The following is a 22,371-nucleotide window of genomic DNA, read 5'->3' as shown; positions in this document are numbered from 1 at the left end:
GCACCGGCCTTGCCTCGCCGGGCGGGTGCGGTGAGTGGCGCTGCGGCGGCGCGGCGCGGTGCCGCGGGCAGAGCCCCCCGCGCTGGCCCCGCCCGGTCCCTCTTCCGCGGTCCGGGGGCGGTGCGACCCTGCCCCGCCGCCAGCCCCGCATCGGAGCGGCGGAGCGGGGCAGCCCCGGCGGGAGGGGGGCGCGGGGTGCCGCGGCTTTGTTCGTCCTGCTTGTCCCCAGCGCCGCCGCCGCCGGCCGCGCCCGGCGTGGGGAGTGGGCGATGCGGCTGCCCCGGGCCGGGCCGGGCGTGCCGAGACCCGCGCTGCGCTGGGGCTGCCCCACGACAAGCGGCTGTTCCCCGCGGTGCCCGCCGCCCCATGAGCATATGTTCGTATGTCGGTGGGGTTTTCCCTCCCGCTGTAGCGGAACTTCATTTAAAACGAAGCAAGAGCAGCTCTCGAGGAAGAAAATCACTACTTCTGCGTTATTCTATCGCGGGGTCCTAGTTAATTAGTAATTGCACACAATGATATGGTAAAGTCGTGTAATTACAAGCGTAACCTTTTATTTTAAGGAAGAGAATTTGTAGTTTTATTCCACGTTTGTAGCGTTTTGTATATCCAATTATGTCGTGGCGAAATGTAAAAAGAAAAGGAGGGCTGGTAAAATGCAAAGTTGGGTTTGTACACAGCGCCCTTTGAATTCGAAATTGTGCATTCTGAAATCCTATGGGTTTTTTTCGTTTATTTTCATGGACTTGCTATATTATGGTAATACTGTTTGATGTGCTTTTTGTGTTGTTGTGAAGACGTAAATGTCAGCAAGCAGCTCTACCTAAAAATTATGAAAAAAATGGTTGCTGTTTCTTTCCTTGGAAATGAAATCATAATTTATTAGCCTAATATTTTAAGTCTTTTCCAGTAACGTGAATGATTCTTCCAGTATAGCAAGTATATTTGAGGTTCTGTTTCCTGAATGTTATAACACATTTCTTTATGTATTATTTGCAGAGTGAAGCCCTTTTTGATTCGCATCCAGTTCTATCATGACTGCAGTAAAGACAAATCGTTATTACCTCATGAATAACTTTGGAGTGTATTATCCCTTGGACTTCATGTAATGAATGAGTGTCCACATCGTCCAAGTGGGCAAATAGTTGATGTATCAGACTTGCTTAAAAAGTCAAGACTGGATTTCATGTAACTGAAATACATCTGGGAATTATATTTCTGATATACGTTTAAATGCGAAGAGGGCAGTTCCTAGTGTTTGCCTCCCTAAAGCCCCCCTACCTCATGGTCTCGTATGCTGCTTCAAGCAAGAAAAATCTATTGTGTACAAGGGGGTTGACTGGGGTCCTCAGGAAGATGGCTTAGTGTAAGTGGCACGCTGAAAGCTTTGTTCTCCTTGCAGATCTTCAGCATGACATACTGCCTTCAGTCAGATGCTCACTGTTGCGTGGTCTACTGTGCTTTGAGCTGAACAGCATTTTCAGAAATGTCCTGCTATCATTACAGGAATATTTTGTAAGCCACACACTCGAGTGCAGCAATACACAAGAAGACTCCAGTCATGCAGAAATACAGAGCTGGACATAACTTAGTGTATGCTGGTAGTTGATGGCATTCCTTGTTTGTCTGTGGAAGATACAGGTTTACTGGAAGGAGGAAAAGAGGGCTTTGTCCACTGCATTATCACTGCTCCATGAACACCTGCAACTAGGTTTTTAATGGGAATCCAGCTTTCTGTCTTGGATGTACTTAGCTCTTTGTATGCCTAAGGATTTAGACTCCAAAGCAGAATTTGCTGTAAAATAATTTTTGGTGTTTCAATTAAGTTGAAATGCGTGAGAAGTAAGTGCATGAGTCTGATAATCCGCAGGTTTTGATGGAAACTCCACAAAAGAATCTCAGAACTCCTTCCTTAGCACCATCCCTACAGGAAGAAAAGGGCAGGTAGCCTGTTGGATACTACGAGACCATCTGCAAGATCCATGGGAATCATCTACACTGAGGTTTTGTGTCTTTGCAGCAGCCATAGTCTTGCAAAGGCTTGCTTCATGTGGGAATGGGAAGGTATCTGGGAGGATCTGTAGTTTGTATAATGAATTTTAGAGTAACTTTTTTTCATACACACAAGGATACAAACCAGAATATATCTGTACAGGAGAACAGAATAAAATTGTGGGTCTCTGTTGGAGATATGCACACTTGGGAGAATAGCAGCCCTACTGTGCTAATGGTTATGTAGGTGCAAAGCACCCAGCATGGTCTAAGGTTTAGGAAGGGTGTTGAATTTTGTAGGGAATGTGAGCTGACTCTTGTAATCATAACTCCTTTTGTCATCAAATGCATTAACATTTGCTTTGTTTCAGTGTGTGACCTGCAGTCTTTGGTTTTTCAATATGTTTGAGTTGAACTTCTTCAGCTTTGGGGAAGTCAGGAAGCTGCAGGCAGCAAGTAGTTAAGAAAGTGGATGACCTCAAGGAGTGCAGAGAGGGAATGTGAGGAAAAGCTGACATTGTCATCTTCGTTAGGCAAGTTCCAGTAGTCAAGAATGGTTTCCAAGGTTGCTCCACTCCTGTACTGCTCTCAGAACTGGTCTGTCTCAGAACTAGATCCGTCTTCTGTTATTATTTGCAATAGTATATATATATTCAGTATGTGCTATAAATATATATGGTATGCAGAGTACAGGGCTAATGTTTCCAAAGCTACACAGGCAATCGTGCGGGACTAACCAGGTTGGCTTCTTCTATTATACTGAGCAACACATATGCATATTGTGCAGTGCTATAAAGTGTCTGTATGTATTTGGATTCAGTGACATTTCACTGGATGTGAAGGCTTGTTGCAGATTTCTGATTTGTGATAATAAGACTTGCCATCTTCATGTGTGGATATTCTGTGGAAGAGTCTGCACAAAAACTAAAGTGTCAAGTGGTATATAGTGTTAGATGTTATAGATAATTGTTTGATTACTGCTAATTGTTTTTAGAGAAGTCTTCAGATCTCCATCCTGTTTTTTGACCTGCAACTGGTGAACATTCTTGAATATGTGATGTTCCCTTGAAAAAAGCTGGAAAGAATTGCCAAGAAGCTCAGTGAACCAGTCAGGCATTGCCTTTGCCTTAAAATATGACACCAGTAACAAAAAATGGCATCGTGTTACCTTTCCTCTTGGGAATTTTCATGGATATTGGGCTCCCGAGACTTTCCAACATGAATTCACCTGTTAATGCATTTGGACTTACCAAAAATGGATAAATGGTTCCATCCTTTGGGAAAATTAATTTACTCTGTTGGTTGTAGAGTGTAAAGGCAACTTAAAAGAGAAAATAAAGAACAAAAAGGACCTTCTGGAGCACACGTAATACAAATTCAGTGTGTTTTGTGTTCCTTTCTCTTTTTGCCTTAAAGGCCATATAGCCTCCATTTCTAAATGAATTCCTAAAGCACTGGGATTACTAATTCAGCCTCAGGTCTTAAATCAATGGAACTTTTGCCTCCGGCACTCTTGTGAAGGACATGAAGTGAGGATGTGTCTACAGTATGCCAGCTAGTCTAATAAAGGAAAGCCTCATGAGTAGAAAAAGCAGCAACTACATATCATGAGATAGCACCTTGCCTTACAAAAATATTTTCTTCATCATGTGTTGCCATCAAAGACATTAACTGCTTGTAAGATCATTGAATGCCTGAACTGACAGTAAACCAAAGAGGTGTGTTCATAGCTATATTTTGGAAATGCAGAGCTAGGATCTGTATTACTGGCTTCAGAGGAGTTGTACAGAGGATGAGAGAGAGAAAGAGAGAGAATGCATCCTTTGGGAATAATTTAAAATAGGTATGTGCATGAATCCTGATGCATGTGATTGCATGGCTGTATCTAAGGGATAATTTGGCCTATTTTTTCTTTTTTTTCCTTTTTTTTTTCCGCAAAGCCTCTCTGCAAACTATGTGAGGGTTTATACTGTTGTTCAGAGTGCTGTTCATGTCCATGTTCTTTGTTTTGTCTGCAGCTGTGGGCAAAAAAAAGGAGAACAAACACATACACAACTTTGCAGTAAAAAACCACCTTTCCTGTGGTGTTCTCAGGATATCTAACAGTGAATTAAGACTGTTATAGAAAAGTCCTTCCCCTTCCTGCCGTCATCGTCTGAACTATAAAAATCAGGCAGAATTTAAGTCTCACTGGTAATTTTAATTCACTTTTTTGCAATTTTTTTAATCATTAGTGGTACAAGAAACCTGTACAGTTCATCTTCAAAGAAGTCTAGAAAATACTTATCTCTTTTGAGTGTATTCTTCACGATGGCTAAAACAATGGATGCAATTCTCGATCTGCCACCATCAATTGGAATTTGCTGCTGGTTTCTGTGAGGACAGGATTTCCTCTTCTGTGCTACCAATTAGTTTGTTTTCTTTGTATGGTCACTTACTAATGGAATTCCCCTGTTTGTGAGTATGTGTGATAAGTGCACTTTATTTAGTGTTATGATATTGGAAGACATCACAATAGCTACATCGTGTTAGGAACAGAACCTGGAAGTATTTGATTTGTTTTCAAAACCCAAGTTTGTGTTTCACTCGTGGTACGGTGCAGTGCGTAAACTTGCAAATGAGAGTTGTATGTCATGCTTTGGAACCAAAACTTCCACTACCTTTTTTTTTTTTTTCCCCAGTAATATATGATAAAACTTCAGTTGTGAAAAAAACAGCCTCCATTTCTGTCAGATGTGGCACAGAAAGTGGCCTGAAAATACAGCCTTACAAATTTTGCAGCTGTGTGGTTACTTCGCCTTTTTATGTTTATCTTTAGAAATGAGATAGTCTTTAGCCTGTAACATCAATTCTATATGCTTAATAATAAAACAAAATTATTGATACTGCAAGATTTATTATATAGAAGTATATATTTAGTATATAGAAGCTGGAGTATATTCTGATCAGATTTTCTTGTGAGAAAATCTGTTAATATGAACATGTATTAAAATTCCATCAGAAGTGCATGTTTGTAAAGTTTTCCAGTGGAAAAAGAGGAATTCAAAGTTTGTTTGCTTTTCTTTAATGTACACTGATTAACAGTGTATATGTTCACCTGTGTGGAAGTACATATGCATACACATGGGAAATATGACATTTGTGTTCCAGAAAACTCTGTATAGAAATTGAGAAGGATATTAATATTTGTGTTCTTCTTTACAAAGCATGAAAAATGGTGGGGTGTTTGTTTAAAATAATTAATTTTAAAAAGTAATTATATAAATGGGTTAAAATTTCAGATTTTGATGTTGTGCCTGTACAGCATAGGAACTAATGGGAAGCAAAAAAGACATGTTACTGCCAAGCTTGGAGTGGGCTATGATGCTCTTGAATGATAGCAGAGAAGTTTTTAACCAGACGCTGGTGAGGGTGTCACTAGAGAGGTATGACAAGAAATACTAGTTTCCCTTCGCATGGACATGTGAGCAGATGATCTGGAATATTTTGGGAATGTCCAGATTTGGAGGATAATGTGGAAAGAGAATACAGTATATTAGCCTGAATATAGGAACTTCTGAATATGTTCCTGATTCACTCGAAAGGTAACAAATGTCACAGAAAACCAGCTTGCATCTGTAGAAGAGTAAGCTGCAGAGAGCCATGTGAGGGAAGTTCTCCCTGTTCAGTGCAGAGACGCTATGGCGCTTGATGATCAAAAGAAGGATAAACTAAAAACATGGTAAAAGAGCTGTCCTAGGCTCATCAGTTATTTGAACACTGGGTTGTGTTTTCCATGTCCCATAGTTATTGCAAAAATGATCTCTTGTCACACTCTGCATTACCCACTCATGTTTTAAATGTAAATATCATTTTTTATCTCTAAGGGTGTTGTAAACTCTTGCCATTTTCATTCATTAGCCCTTCCTCTTCCCCATATGTTTAAGTTTCACGGTCTTTTTTTGGATTCTGTCGTTAGGGAGGAGGTGGAATATTCGACAGACAGGCAAATGGTCAAGCTCTTCTCTGGTGCAGGTGGTGTTTGGTAAGAAGTGGTAGACAGATTTACAAACTGAGGAAATGCAGTATAACAGCATATACTTAAGTTTTAAATTACACTGAAATTGATCAGTACTGATGTCTTTGCATTTATATGCAAAGTAATACTGTTCTGCATGCTGAAATATTGTTAGATGTAGCTTAAAAAGAAATTGCTTCTATGAAATGAAATGACATAATGAAATACAGTTTCTGTATTTATTTGAATAATATAATGTGTTTAATGTATGTGTTTGTAGCAATACATGGACTCTAACTTTAGTTCTGCAGATTGAAGACCTTGGGCTATCTGAGGACATACCTGGATAGGATAGACATAAATATGTTCTATTCTTGTGAAGTAAATATTTCCTTGTTACAACTGCTTTCAAAAGGAAAAGGAGGGTTTCTTGGTGTTTTTTTTCCACAATGACATCTACTGTAAATCTTATCAAGAGTACCCTGATGTCTTGTTTCTGCAATACCTAGTTACCTTCTAATTTCCACACAGAATTTATTTATTCTGTTAATTTTCTTCCTATTTTTTCTGAGACCGAGTGACTTTTGTGTTTAATGACTGTGCCAGTTTAGTCCCTGTCCTCCCTTAGCCCCCTTTTTTCCAAGCTAAACTAGCCAAACTCTTCTGGGCACTTCACTGGTGATAGACCATTCCTCTAACCATTGTGCTTGGGATCATCAGGCCCTCTCCCAGCTTAATCCACTTTTCCTGGGCTTGACTGAACAGAAAGGTAGGTGGTATTCCAGGGTGTGAAGAGCTCCATAGGAGGTCTCATCTGAGCCTTCTGTGCTGACATTAAGCTGACATTGATACTTTTCCTTGCTAGAAGTACCTTGGTTGACATCCTGTGTGCCCTCTCTCTGGCTGCATCAGATGGTGTCATAGTCTCTCTGCTGTATGTATCCACCTACCCTAAGTATTTAACTTGACATGCAATTTAACTGTGTAATGAAAGGGGAGAGATGGACGTTTCTGCATGGCTGTTCACAGACATTTAGGTAATTTCTGTTATTTAGTTTAATATTGTCTATCAAGTGTGCTGTCCAACTTCTTGCCCTTAATTTTGTTAACCCCTTTCTAATTTTTGTGGCTAGATTGTTGTTGGTGATATATAAGATTTGATTAGATTATTTGGTAGGTGCCATGGCTGATCACCTCTTCGAAACCTCCTTTATCCTACAGTTCTCTTTTCACCAGTACTCCTCATGTTCCCTTTAATGTGTATGTTACCCACCTGGCAACTCTTGTACAGATTGCTCGCATTTGCTGCTTAACTAATCGTTTCCCATGTTGGTCTCAGTCAGATGCTTTACTGAATGTCATGTGGACTTGATCTAGCTAGTTAGTTGAAAAATTGAGATAACTTATTCAAAGACTGAAGTTAGTTGGACACAGTCTAATTCTAGTAAATACAGATTGTACTTTCTCCCATTTTTCAAGCACACACGATGTTTATGAAGTCTTCTGTTATTTACCCTAAAACTTTGTATATTATTGAAATCAAGACTAGAGATGACTGGCTGATCATTATGAGGAACTTCTCCCATTGTCTTCCTTAAATATAAACAATGTTCATTTTGTTCTACTATAGCACATCTTAGGATAGAGATTGCAAACTCTTATTCTGTTTCCTTTTTTCCTTTAACGTCCTATGTATAGTCATTGTTCTGTTCAAAAGTGAATTAAGTATTAATTTAGTTATAGACAAATACTTATAGGATCTTTAGTCTTCGTATCATATTCAATACATGTATAATGGTCTTTCTTTTTCTTATTAATACATTTGATGAGCATTTGAAGGAATTGCAAACTCCTAAACTCACTCGTTCTCTGAATTTTTAACAATTTGATCTTTTACGATAGAGAACTTAAGTCTGTAACATTTCATTTCCAGTAAGTGAGTTGGGTCATGATCATTCAAATCAGATCTTACCAGATCTGATGTTGAAAACTTAATAGAAAACCAAACTCAACCACAGTAGTGTTGTTTCATTGGCTTCTTGGTGAAGATACACCCATCACTCATGTGATGAAGTAGCCAGAACTGACAGTGATCAGTAGTATTTTTTTATGGGTATGGGAGGTTCAAGTAATAATGCACTGTCCTGACATATCTTTCTCACATGTAACACTGTTGAGCTATGCCTGTCATCCTGTCTGGTAGCCCATATCAGACTCCAACTCTATCCCATTAGGGCCCTTCTTTTCCAGACTAATTTTGATACTTTTTTTTTCTGAAGTCTATCACATCATTAATATGCATAACTACTGCACTGTCATACCATTTTTTCATTTTACCTGAATGCTTTAAAATGTAGGCAAGTACCCTTTCAAAGTTATGTTTTTGTTATGATCACTATTTTTTGTCTCTTATTCCTTGGAGATCCATTTTCTCATGATCTCTGCAGTTAGTTTCAGTGCCAACACAACATAGCATAGATACAATAAGATAAATCTTATTTGCATATAACAAGTGATTCCTTAGGCTTTTCAACTGCAGTTATCTTGTCTGGTTTTTTCTAAGAATATTGATATGAAGAAACTGAACGGCAGCTCAGGACATCTAGGTTCAATTTATGGCTTGACTTTGTAGAAATTTTTTCAAATACTCATGTGCAGTTCAGTTTTTCTATGCCTCTTTGCCCAGTAAAATAGAGGTAATAATATTTCCTTGTGTCAGAAGGCATTTTCCAGGGGGTATACTTACCAGTGTTTGGCAAGGGCTCAAGTAATTTAGTGGTAAATATTGTGGAAATAGAGTCTATTGCCTGGAATACATCCCGAAGTGACTGGATGGTTGACTGTTCAGAACAGCTGTTAATATATTTTCATATTTTTTTTTAAAAATGGAAGTTTAGGAAAATCTTAGAGTGTACCAACCATTTCGTTCAATGAACTCTGTCCATGCTTTTCTGAGTAGTTGTTATTATTATTGGAGCTTTTGGCTTATTTTCAGGAAACAGGTGCCATTATTTAAATTTTAAATTTATATTAATATATGTAAAAGGAATCACTGTCACTTAGAGAAAAGGTTTTGTTAATAGTTTCTGTTACGGGATCCTGCTTTCAGACTGATGTTCTCATTGCTCTTTACTCATTTAACAGTGATTGCTTGCTCTTGTGTTTCTTAGCGTATTGTTGAAGAAAACTACAATATTTTGGACATTCATTCTGAGAATTTTCAGAGCTTTGCTTCTACACTTCCAAGTTTAGGATGTGTGATTTGCCATTTGAAAATGAAGTTGCCTATGTCTTTTGAGTCTTTCGCGTCTTTCGCTGTCATATAAAACACACCTATCTTTTCGCAAGTGATACTATTAAAAGAATGAGACCCTAGTTCACGTAACTTTGATTTTGCTACAGTTAGAATGGTCAATGCAATCAAGTCCCCTTATCATAAAAATTATTTAAAAGTAGAGGCGATACAATGCCAGTAACGGATGATGATAGAAAAGTAAGACATACTGCAGAAAAAGACACTGAAAGAACTGTATTAAATGGAGGACTCGGGAGATTTACAGTTACAGACTATAAATAATTGCAGAGATAATAGTATAAATGAAAGAAGGGAATTACCCACATTCTCAGAAGAAAGAAGGACAAGGTGCAATGGCCTGAAGCTGAAACAGGAAAATCTTGAATCATTAAGAGGGTGTTTCTTACAATGAGAGTAATTGTGCGGTGAACTAGAGGGCAGTGCAGTGGCACTGCAGGTGGGCTACCGAGGCCATCAGCATTCCTGCAGAATGGAGCTGGACAGATTAGGTGGCATAGATGAGCTTCTCTGGCTGCTAGTTATTTCAAGAGCTTACAAAAGTCAATCTGTTTCTCTACATCATCTTCATAAATCTTTCTACAGCTGCCAGTCACGTTGTTCCAGGGGGCTGTCATACTGAAATGCATCTTTGCAGTCATGAGTCTCAGTGGCTTCAGTGAGGTGAGGATCTGTCTCACCTCATTTTCCATTGAAATTATGTGTACAATTGGCTCTGGTTTTCCCAGAATGCCCTGTCTCTCTCTCACTGTTGTTTACTCAGTGAGTAGGTTCTCGTTATCATCTTTATTGTCATGTTCAAGTGCACTGCACTCCTTATTTTATGTGTAAGCGTCAACAAAAGCGTGCAAAAAAGGTGCAGTATGACCCTAACCTGATTCTTTTTTCTGCCTGTGTCACTCAATGTGTTGCTATGCTAGTGACACTATCTCTTTCTAATTCCAGCAGGTGAATACAGCTATGTGAATACAGCTAGGCGACTACAGTCTCCAAAAATGGAGACTCCAGACCTTTTTCTGCAACAGCAGGACATTGTTGGCTCTTCAGTTTGTTACCTACAGTTTTCTCCCTGATATTTAAGATGCGTTGTCTAGGTTTTACTTGGGTTATTTGAAAGAGTGTGAAGGTCTACTTGCATTTGGGGTGGATATGGCAGAAGCCCTTGTGGTGTTCACACGTTCCAGGGAAAAACAAAAAAACAAACAAAAAAAACAACAAAAAAGGAAAATTTCTGTATCCTTTGCCCTCTTATGTTAGGAATTAGAAATTCTAAGTCCTCATTATTGCAAATAGCCAAGAACAACCATTACTGTTTTATCGTTGATGCTTTTGCTAGGTAGTAATCCCTGTGATGGGAAAAAGCAGGAAATGTACATTCAAAGTGTGTGAGTTCCCAAGGTCTTGCGTGTCATGCATTGGTCTCCAAGCTGTTCACAAGTGTTACCAAGACACTGGTGCTTGATAGTTCGCCCTTGTTCTTCACGGTTGTCACACTGCTCTGAGCGAGTAATGAGCAGTGAGACTTCTTGCTTTTAACCTGAAAGTTAGCTCAGACATACTGTTAGGCTCCAAATAAGCAGCCCCGGTGAAAAGCTACAGCCTGGGAATGTAACTGTTTAACTGCAGAATGGGAATGTGACTTGGTGCTGCATGCTGTTCTTCATCTGGAGCAGGAAGGCCCATCTGCAGGGTTAAGATCAGAGCAAGATTCAGCCCTTTATCAGCAGGCTCCAAATGGATGTGGGATCTGCTCTTTTTTTGAATTTATTTTGCAGGAAGAGTGTTCTTTGGTACCTACCAAAGTGCTATGCTCCATGGATATCAATAATTTAAGCTTTGCGACAGTTCTGTGAAAGAACTCATGCAGATGAGCCTGAGGGACAGCCACAGGACTGGTTCAGCAGGAAGGCAATTGCCATGTTAAGCTGCCCTGGTTGTTTACCTACTTCTTGCTGCCTCACTGTGCCGTGGAGTCCCTGGCCCTGTTTTATTTGTTTTCACTTCTCAGTGCAGTTACTGTCTCAGATGGTGGTTCTGGACTAGTGATCCCCAGGACCAGTGCATCTGAGGGAGAAAGCCTTGGGGCTGAAAAAGTGTGAGCACCCAAATCTTCTCAGACACCCTTAGGCTCGTGAAGCTGGAATATCTCGGTGTTTCAGGGACCAACCCCCTCTCCCCCTCTGGGTAGTGAAGTGGTGAATTTCTCCTGTGCATGATGGACAGACGCCACTTTCTAACTCCTATCTAAGATTAAGAAAATGTTGATAGGAGTATTTTCTGTACAGTTGTTAGTGTGCTTTTCCCCATTAGTTCAATCTGAATCCAAATTCTTCAATAAAGTCAGTACATATGTGCTTCATACTGGGGTATAGATTCTATATTTGGACCTTAAGTAGAAGCATCTTGCTAATCACTCTGAATGTTAAGGAGTTTTTATGTATCAAACTGCAGGCCTCTGGTTCGTTCAATGTGTCTGATTTTCTGCTTTCCACCCCTATGTAATTGTGAGCAGTAACATTTCTCAGAGCAGCATCTTGCCAAAGGCGCACCTAGCAGCTGCCTGGGTGTAGCTAGCTGCTGTGTTGTGATTTTAGTACAGCTATAAATGAGGCAACAGACTTTCTTCCCAGGCTTCAATTTTGGCTAAGGGCATTCTGTTTTTTAGCTTTGCTTAGCAGCTGGAGAAGTGCTTATATAGCCACTTAGGTAATTAGTTTCACTCATATTTGAAGACTTTACTAATAGTTCAGTCCATTAGTTAGTTTAACAGAAAGCATTTATAACATCCATGAATTGTAACCGTCTGTCAGTGTTGCAAGCATAGGCTGGTAAGCAACTGTGTATCTGCATAGAGGAAATGCATAACACTGTATATCACCTGGAGATAGATCATCCTAAGCAAAAAGAAAGCTTTGAAAAAGAAATATTTTTAAAGGTAGAGTGTAGCTGCTCCTTAGAAACCTAAAGTGATGTAAATCATCAGAGAATTGTCTTACCACTATGACAGAGTTAACTCTTATTTGTTATTATTTTATAGCTGTTTCCATCCTTATTAATTATCATTAATAATTAATTCTTGTGAAAGTAGTAAATAAAATCATAAAGTCTTACTGAATTTTTTATAGCTTCTAATGAGACTCTTATCAGACTTGGGGGTGAGCAAAGACTGATGTTAGCATTTGCCTTTTTAATTTGGCATCTGGCTAAGTGCAGCTGGGGGTGAGTAGTGCAAGGCAGACCTACAGAAAAACTGGGTTAGAAGGACCCTCTAGAGTCATCTGACCCAGCTCCTGCCTCTAGGGAAGGAGATATTCCTATGTTGCTCTTGACATTGGAAAAAACATGTCTAACATTTTTTAAACCTCTCCAACAATGGAGACTCCAGGCCTTTTTCTGCAACAGCAGGACATTGTTGGCTCTTCAGTTTGTTACTTACAGTTTTCTTCCTGATATTTAAGATGTGTTAAACCTTATAAGGAGGAAGTTAACAGTGTGCTAAGGATGCCACATTTGTCTTATGTTTTGGACAAGACTGTCCCACTGGCTGTGGGGTATCTTTGCAAATTTAAATTACATAGTTTTATTCTTGGTTATACAAGCTAGATGCTTAAGCGTGCCTGTCTAATGTGTGAAGAAATTTTCAAGGACACTTTAGCGGAGGCGAAAACTTCAGTTACAGCTGTTGTGTGAAACAGAAGCAGTCCTAAGATTATGCACAAATTCACCTTATGAATTGATCCGAATGTGACTTGGCAAAAGCTCACAGCAGAAGTCAAAAGGATCTGAATGCTGTGAATAAAACCCTTGGTGTACACACTGCCAGCTGGGCTCCTTGCTTGTAATAGTCATGACGCAGGTGGGTGATGAAATCTACCCTCTGCTACCAGAGGGCAGAAAGCAGAGGGCAGGGTGGCAGCCAGCAGCTTGCTCCCTTTCCTGTGTGCACTGGCGGCAAGGCTTGTCTCCACACTTGTCCCACTCTAGCCTTTGACTCTGCTGCAGGGAAATGAGCCAGACTCCTCCTGGGCTCCTGCACCAGGACTCTACTGTTTCCAAGGTAAGATTTTCCATGACATGGAACTTTTGCACTTGCGGATTGCAGAGCAGTAACAAAGTCAAAGTGACAGCACTCCTGTATGAGAAGCCTCTGCAAGCTCTAGACTATTATTTTCAAATGATTGATCCGTGTGGTAGCAGATACTGTCCTGTACTGCAGTTCCTCACTTCACTGGCCCACAGGGCAGAAAGCTGGCACGGTGTACAAACATCTCATTTCTTTCTCAGTCCCACTTTTCCATTCAGTAGCTCCAACACGTTCATGCAGAAAGGCAACTTTTCTGTTACTGAAATGCAAGCATCTCAAACTGTTTGTGCAGAGGCAATGTGGTAAAACTGCATTCACAGCCAGATTCACTTCTGCGTAAACGTCTTCCCTGTTCTCTTTTCTGGTGGTGAGCGTCACACTTCTGATTTGAAAGGTCAGATTGGTTTTTATAGAGTTTGCCTCACCAGAAAGATGCCTGGAGTTTTGTCTTCAGTGCTAATGTCAGAAGTAAATATTTATTTGAGCACTTGCGGATTTAAAATGTATTGTTTCTTTGGACTCACATTTGTTAGATGGCTTGACATAAAGGGTATAACATTCTCCTTCCACCTAAATTCCTTGATTTGAATAGTTATCAGCAGCAGAATTGCACAGGAAGGCACATGGTATGGGAACAATACCTCCATTATGACCTACTAACATTGTAATCTGAGTTTAAAGAAAGACCTACATATCCAGCACAGTAGGATAGCTGAATGCATTTTTATGCCACAGAAACAGTGATCTCTGACAGAAGGTCAGCATTTGTGTTTCAGGTAGTGCTTCAGTGTTATTTACACTGCCATTTCTAACTGGTACAATGTTTCAATTAAATTAATATTTGTCACCTTGCACAAGCTTTATTTTATTTACTTTTTGTTTGGTTGGTTTGTCTGGGTTTTTGTTTTGTTATTTAAATGTTAAAAGGCTTGAAAAACATATGATGTTGAAAACACCTTGTTAATTAAGGAGTAGTTCCTTCTTTGGAACTGGAATTGTGTCTTGAAACACTGAAGATACAGAGGAACCTTAATTTACACCTAGTGCCCTAGATTATGGACAACATTGTAACTGCAGTGTTTAGTCATGGCCTATACCAGAAGCTGAGCAACTTGCAGTCTCTGATGTATTTCCCGTAACGGCAGCGATGGGAGTTGGGATGCTCAAGACACAAGGCATAAAACAACCTTCCCAATGTCATGATGGGACCTCTGTGACAGAGTAAAGAGTTTGGGCAGCAGCAAAGATCCTTTCCCTCTGAGTGATACAGTTAGAGCCCTGTGAAGAGCTGGTTCACATTCCCATGTGGACTAGGTTAGCCATACTGCATATTAGGAACGTGGCCACAAGCTATTTTTTTTCTAATGCAATATGCTGTACTGGTATAACATGTAACAAACTTACATTAGCATGAATGTCTTACCATCAAATGCAGCAAAATTATGCAAATCTTGCAAGAACGCTTATGCGTTGGCATATGTTGGCATATGTTGGCCCAGTTCTTGCCCTCCTTGGAGGTGGTGGGAATCCCTCTGTTTATATAGTGGGCTATTCATTGTGCTCAGATTTCACTCTATTCCTGTCAAAGACATCTCCTGCAGGCGTATTTAGGTGAGTTAGGGTAAAGGTACCTAAGGGGAATTTAAAGGATCAAGTTTGGGTTGCTTGTTCTAACTCTCACTACAAGCACTCATGTTCCTGGGTCAGTTTAGGCAGTTTAAAAACACTCCCTGCTCATTCTAATGTAAATCTGAATACTGTTCCTTGAGACAGATCTCGGTTATGTATACAGTGTGGCAGCTGGTACTTGCTTCCGTTCCCAGAGGGGGAAAATATTGATTGTTTATTTTTTGCTATTGGATTTTGGGTAACTGAGCTGTTTCCTTCACTGCAGGCAAACTGTAGTCAGCCATTAACTTCAGTAGCTTAATTAAATAATTTGAAAGTTTCTGATTTCATTGTGCCAATTGATATGCTTAAATATATTTTTTTGCCAATAGAGTTTTTCCAGCTATTTAATAGCACATCAATAATGGTACATTTTTAATACAGTTTGGCTTTCACAGTGTCCAGCTTGTGCATCACACCTCCTAATTCCATTTTAAATAAGGTATGATGAATACAAAGAAGGCTGCAAGATACATAATGGCAAATAATACAGACAATTTCTAAAAAAATGAATCAGCTGCTTGTGACCAAGTATGTATGAAATTAAATAGGTCCTAGCTGGCCTCTCTTTACATTAGGTAGATGTTACACAGTAAAGGCACAAAATTATTTAGTAATTTAGTCAGAAAAATATTAGAATTTCTTTTTGAGATATTCCATGTGTTAATTGAATAGGCTTACTTCTCAAAGGAAATTTCAACATTCATCTAGTGTGCAGATATTTTCCAGACACACCTAAGTTGTCAGAATAGCTGCCTCACATACATAGTATGCCTTTTGCCCACATGAAATACTACGTTTTGATTTCTACCAGACTTACACAATAATAGACCTAATTCTCCCTCCCTTTCCTGTGCTGATTTTTAGATTTCTTGTTCCTGATGGAAGTATTCTCTGACATCTACTTACAGCTGCCATTTTCTACTCTATGCTTTGTATAGTTTATTATGCATAGGCAGAGCATGGTATTGCTCTTCAGTTTCTTTTTCTACACTTATTTTGCATTCTGTTTGCATAACCTTACGTGTTTTCAGATATATAGAGCTTTAGGGCACCCAGCTTTGTCAATAGTCTTAGAGAGGAGAGAAAAAGAATGCGGGGGGAGGGGGGAGTAAAAGAGTGGAGTTAAGTTCCAATTGTATTAATATAAAATATTTCAAGTAATAAAAATACTTGCTTTGTGTCAATGGTGGTGTGGTAAATAATTGCAGCAAATTAGAATGGCCAAGATAGAAAATATATTAGCCTTTATTTGTGTTGAACTGAGGTTGAAGTAATGTGAAACAAAACACTTGTTAACTGTGTTACGCAATCATAATTTGTATTGGTTTATTGATGTCTTAAAAAACAAGCTTAACTGAACAGGACTTTCCTAATGCATAGGTTTCTTGAATGAAAAACATGGCCAAACTTTAGCTTTGTGAGACAAAGCAGTTACAAAGCTGGAAGACATCATTGTGCTTCATGTGCCTTACTTCCAGGTAATTTGGAAATGGACAGTTCCTGCAAAAAGGGACAACCGAGTTGATCCTACAATTTATTAGGTATAAACAATGTCAGAAGATGACTGGATAGCTTGTATAATGCAGGAAGTTTTCACTATCTCAGGAAGATTAGGTGAAATACAGTGCATATATGCTGAAATCCAGAGCAGAGGCTTTGCAGATACTCAGATCTTCTGGAGAGAAGTTGTAGCCTGCAGTCTGATGACACTGAATATGTCTCCATGGTTGGTTGCACTCATGCACAAATGCCCTCCACATAAGTGTTCAGTGGCCTGGACACCAGCCAGCTCCAGTTCAAAAGCATGTTTGTGAAGCCCAGCCCAAATCGCTCTGCCTCTGTGTGCAGCTTATTAGCTCCAGCACAGTGTCACCCTAACAAGGTCACAAGGGTTTTCAGTTCAGTGCTGGCTGGAGGCCCACTAGATTGGTGTGCAGGCAAAGGAGCTCCTATGTGCTTGTTGTGGCTCATTTGTCCGCATTCCGTAACAGTTTAAGAGGATCCCAGAACTAGATAAGCAATAACACAGAGGTTAAGAAAAATTAGTAGAATGCTCTGGACCACTTTTGAACAAAACTTCTTTAATTACACAAGCTTGTCTGTTACTTGTGGACTGGATCATTCATATGCTTTTGAAAGCCATGAAAAGAGGCTTTTGCTTCCAGACAGGTTAACACGTTCTTAAGGTACTGCTATGCCAGTCTTGTCCAGTGTAGGGCTTGCAGGCACACCTGACCTGCAGGACAGTTTTACCCACTTGCACCTCTCTAGCTGCTTAATCGGCTGCAGTCCAGGCTGCTCCAAAAGAGATGGCACTGTGCCCGTCGCTGTGCTTGACCACTCATCCCCATGGCTTCCCATTGCAAGTGCAACCACATGGAGAACTGGCAGACCAGCTGGCTAAACCCCAAACATTTCACTGTTACTGGATTCCAGCTGAGCAGCTTCCTGGTTCCAGCCTGTCTGCATGGCCACGTGAGTGATGGCACTGGCATGAGAGGGCAAAGTGGCTGAGGGCAGGGAGAAGGTGGTGAAACCATTCCTTCCAGTGCAGCACCAATTTTCACTGTGCTGCCCCTACAACCGTCCCTGCATACTGCCTACCTCCCTGTGAATATGCCTGTATGACTCAACATCAAATTAAACAGCCACTCCTGAGGCACCTCATAGCTCAGGTGTTGTGGGCACTACTTCTGAGTTCCGGTCTGGCTAGCAGTGGATCCAGGCGTTGATTTACAACAAATGGGAATAACTGAAATCTAAGCTTAAGTATCACCACAATTTATCTTGCTGATATCTGTGCGGTACTTTTTTAAAATGTATATGTACTTAATTTTATGAAACAGATAGGTTGGTGGTTTTTTGCTGGATGTTACTTTTCCTGTGCTGAAGTCCTGAAAGCTGTATTAGACCCATGAAAGAAACTGAACCTTGAGTAATGCGGTTACCAGAGAGAGAAATCTTTTGTATGGGTATTTCCCAAATGCATCTGGAAAGTTGGTTTTTTTCAGCCCATCTTAAAAAAAATTTAAAAATGGAGTGTTTCAGAGAATTGACTTTTAACATATGATGTTGCAGAAGAGGGTAGAAGACTGACTAATCGGAAGCAGCTCCTCGTTTTCCAGCTTTCATGCCTCTTCAATGCCTTTTCTGATAGCATTGTGCTTTGACAAATACCAGTTGTTGGAGGTTAAAGATGAGGAACTATAAAATAATTTGATTTTGTTTTGAAAACAGTCTTTCAAAAGCAGGTGAAGTCTTAATGACGAACTATGATTGTGGTATTTAGTAGCTAGGAAAAAAATTCTATTCTCCAGTGGAGGGTAATCTGCTAAATATGCTATGATAGGCATTTTAGGCAGACTGTATGGTTACTTTCGCAGTTATGCTGTTGAATAGTATTTAGTTCTTCAGTAAGAAGTATCCCTTGAGGAGTAGAGGTGAAGCAAGTCTAGAATTCGCATAGTTTTAAGTTACACATTTTTCTATAAATAGAATGCCTATTAAAATGAAAAAATAGAGCACCTATTAAATCTGCCATGGATTTCAGTGGGAACAGAAGTGGGTCATAGGTCTGCATAGAAACTCAAAAAAATAATGAAATTTTATGCATGGAAGTGCCTGCACCATGCCCCAGATTCTCCATCAGGTTTTGTACTGTTCTTTTTCCACATAGGTTTGGATTCCTACAGTCACCGTTGATCTACTTGTGTCCGTATTTGTAATGTGTTTCAACAAAAAGATATGATTCTCCTTGTATTCTGGATATTGACTTGTCTGTGGGGGCAACTTTTTTCAGCTCTTGTTATTGATAAGAGCACAAGCATAGAAGTTGCACAGTAAACAGCCTCACTGACAAGAAGGTTACCTTATATCACTGTGGCATAGTGAAGGTGGCAAGAGATGCATTTACATCCTGTCAAATTACATTTACAACTTTTACATTATCAAGGTCCTTTATGTTGCCAGTGCGGTGTTAGGAGTGCCATGGAGAGATGGCGGACAGATGCCTACACCTGAATCAGTGGAGGAGGAGCGAGATTAGCAGCTGACCATAGTACAAGATATTGAATAAATGGAGAGCCAGATGTTAGGCTAACACATACTAAAGCCAGGCAATGTCTATCTGACAGTGAACTAGGCTTCCATCATTTTCCATGTTGTACACTCTGGCAGAGGCATCTTTTACCAAGCAAAATTTGATGCCCAGTTTTGCAGTGAGTCCAGTTTTGGTGCTCACTTAGATGACTTTTTATCATTATGTGTGGATCAATAAATATTTTGTGTTGCAACCAGAAGCACAGGTTCTATTTCTTGTACATACAGCCTACAAATAGACTAAAATGGATTATGGGCTGAAACAATGACATGTTCTTCACTAACTAAAAATGTTCGGTTTTGGTTAAGACTATAGGAAGTCATGAAAGCCTATTATAAAATCTGGAAATAGTTCTGGTGATCACATACAGGTGTGACTGCTCTGGTGCCTTCGTAGAAACAAGAGTATATATAATTAAAGCAATATATGCCCAAAGTTCAGGTTGTCAAAAGGCCTCAAAGAAAAACCAGTATTTCTGAAATATTACCTAGGATATAATACTCTAAACATAAAGACAAGAGCAGCATGAAATAATGCCTTGGAAATGTAAGATCATATAGCTTGGCATTCCAGATCAGATTGTTGTTTCCACACATTATTAGCAGTTATAGTACTTATTATAGTTTTAAAAGAGAGCTCCTGTTGTCTGCATCTAATCAATTGTGCCATAGGAGTACATCACAGAGCAAATTCCTTTTGTGAGTGATCATTCCATTTATGCCAATGAATTAGATTTTATTGTCCTTGTCTTGCTTCTTGTGTGAACAATTTGAAATTTTCGATTTTCTTTTATCTCTGCTGAATAGCAGAGACATGCTGACTAAAACACATTGGTAGGAGAAAAATAAATGTAAAGCAGCCTATCTTGAGTGCAGTTGTTTAATGTCTAGATATGGACATAAACACATGACAAATATGTGGGGCCTCTTTCAGTCATATCTGATGCCACTGGCAGATTTTTTAGCAAGACGTGAAATCTGACATCCGGATCCTGAGCTGTATTCAACAGAGGAGCCATGAGTTTAACAGAACGCTGACCCTCTCCCCAACTCCTGTAAGGCCTCATGATATGAAAATATGAAATATTCTCTCATTCAGATTTTTCAGTTCACAATGTGCTTCCTTTGCTGCAGTTTCCTAGCAATTTTTAGTGGCTCACAAGCTGAGGATATTTTAGAAAAGTTCATTTATAGGCCAGTTGCACTAGACATTCCAGTTGATTTCTCTAACCACGAGAATGTAGTAGGCTAGGGAAAAAATGTGGAAAAATAGTGATGGAAACAAGGCAATGGAAGTCCTTTATGTATGAAGATGCACTGTGCTACCTGCTTGGCACTGTGGAGCCTGTTATTTGATGGCTTAGCTTAATTCAACTCTGAAATCGCTTGTATCTCATTTTTCAATTCCCTGTGATGTTTAGTTCTGATAAGTTCTGAAAGGCAAAACTTTGCAGAGTTCACTGCAGTGTAGGTTTTCCCTTTGCCCAGAGCAGCCTTTGCAGCAGAGTTTGCTGTGGTCTTGCTGTGCGCTGTGTCAGTGAAGAACCTTCTACTGGCTCTCGCCAAGAGAAGGGGTTGGTGTGACTCCTCCAGTAGATCCAAAATAATGGCAATCTCCAGGAAGCCCATGTATTTCAGAGAAGAGATAAGTGTTTACCTTCCTGGTTCAGATTTCCATCAAAAGTCACTAAGAAGCTTCCCAGTATCCCATTTGTCATCACATGATGGATTTCTGTAGTATGCTGTAGGATCTAGGAAATGTTCTCATGGCACTTATATAATTTCTGTTGATTTGGGAACATTATCTGTGCATATTGTCACTGCAGTAGCTGGATATCTTGCTGTACCGTTGTAGTGGCTTTGGCTGACATAGAGTCTGCTTTCCTCCTGGCAGCCCATATAGTGCTGTGCTTTGCATCTGTGGTACAACAGGGTTGATAACTCTCCAGTGATACCACTCCAGTGTTTTGGCTATTGCTGAACAGCACTCGCACAGTGTCAAAGCTTTCTCTGCAAACTACCCCTCCACCCCTGAGGACAGTGGGCTGGGAATAGGCAAGAGGTTATGAGGGAACCTGGATGGGGCAGCAAACATAAACTGACCACAGGGACATTCCATATGACATCGTGCTTAGCAATAAAAGCTGAGGGGAAAGAGGAGGATGCAGAGACATGCCCCATTGTAGCATTTGTCTTCCCAAGCAATCATTGCAAGTTCTGAGGCCTTGCTTTCCGGGAAGTGGCTGGACATCTGCTTGCTGAAGGGAAATAGTGAGTACATTCCTCTTCTTGCTTTGCTCCAGGTGCAGCTTTTGCTGTTCTTACTAAACTGCCTTTATCTTTTCTTCCTAAACTGCTTTTTCATCTTACTTTTGTCCTCTCTCCTGCTGAGGAGGGGGAGGGAGTAAGAGAGCAATTGGGTGGGTGACTGGCAGTCAACTGTTGTCAATGCACTATCATTGTCTTACCTAAAACTGTATTAAAATGGGACCAACCTGACCTATCTCAGTAAGCATCTTTGGCACACATGGTTGCACAAAGTTCAGATCATCTTCCTGGTGTAGGTACTCAGGCATTAGGATTGCTTCTGTTCACTTGACAGAAAGTGAATACACGACTTGGTTTATTTCAGTGGGAAAGCCATCTGTGTAGCCTGCATTCACAAATAATTGCTACTTTTTCTATAGAAGGTGATCTGTCGTTTGCAAAATAAGAGATGAAGGATTTGACATACATTTAAGACAGTATCATTATTCAGGCTTTCCATAGGGCATGTCTTCACAGTGATTCTAAAGCCCAGGAGCTGCTAACATAGTTGATAATCAAGAGGTTTCTCACTCTGCTACCAGTAGAAGAGGTTATGTCAGTATGAAATGCAGCTTCAGATGGTATTTCCTGCTAAGGGAACTGTGAAATGATGGTATTTCCTGTAGGGAACTGTGTAAGTCTATAAGAAGGGTATGGGGAATCATACAGAAGGAAAAATTAATTTGATGTGAATAAGAATGGTTTCTGTCATTTATTGCAGGAAGGACAATGCATGAGAAAGTCAGGTAAAATATTGGTGGATGTTATGAATAAATGCAGCTCTCCAGACAGCCTGTTCTTGAACAGTACAGTCCCGATTCACTCAACCACATAAAATTATAATTAGTCATGTCCCGAAATCAGCTCAGCTTGCTGAATAGGCTGTTTATATAAGATCCCAGTAGCAGA

The 22,371-nt window shown here is 40.0% G+C and overlaps 1 long non-coding RNA gene across 2 annotated transcripts in view; it reads left to right on the top strand.

Annotated features, from left to right (window-relative positions):
* The first annotated feature begins 188 nt into the window (after positions 1-188).
* Positions 189-22,371, top strand: part of LOC113943423 — a 39,465-nt gene continuing 17,282 nt past the window's right edge. The window contains exons 1-2 of one of the 2 annotated variants that reach the window (XR_003526316.1): positions 214-376; positions 1,000-1,366. This is a non-coding gene — a long non-coding RNA (uncharacterized LOC113943423). Of the gene's footprint in view, positions 1,367-22,371 lie in introns of both variants that reach the window. The other variant, XR_003526315.1, reaches the window with a different exon arrangement.

This window comes from Corapipo altera, unplaced genomic scaffold (assembly GCF_003945725.1).
Source record: "Corapipo altera isolate COAL_440 unplaced genomic scaffold, ASM394572v1 61411, whole genome shotgun sequence".
Classification (NCBI taxonomy): Eukaryota; Metazoa; Chordata; class Aves; order Passeriformes; family Pipridae; genus Corapipo; species Corapipo altera.
Note: the sequence above shows the minus strand (reverse complement) of the source record. Positions and strands in the feature narration are given on the sequence as shown.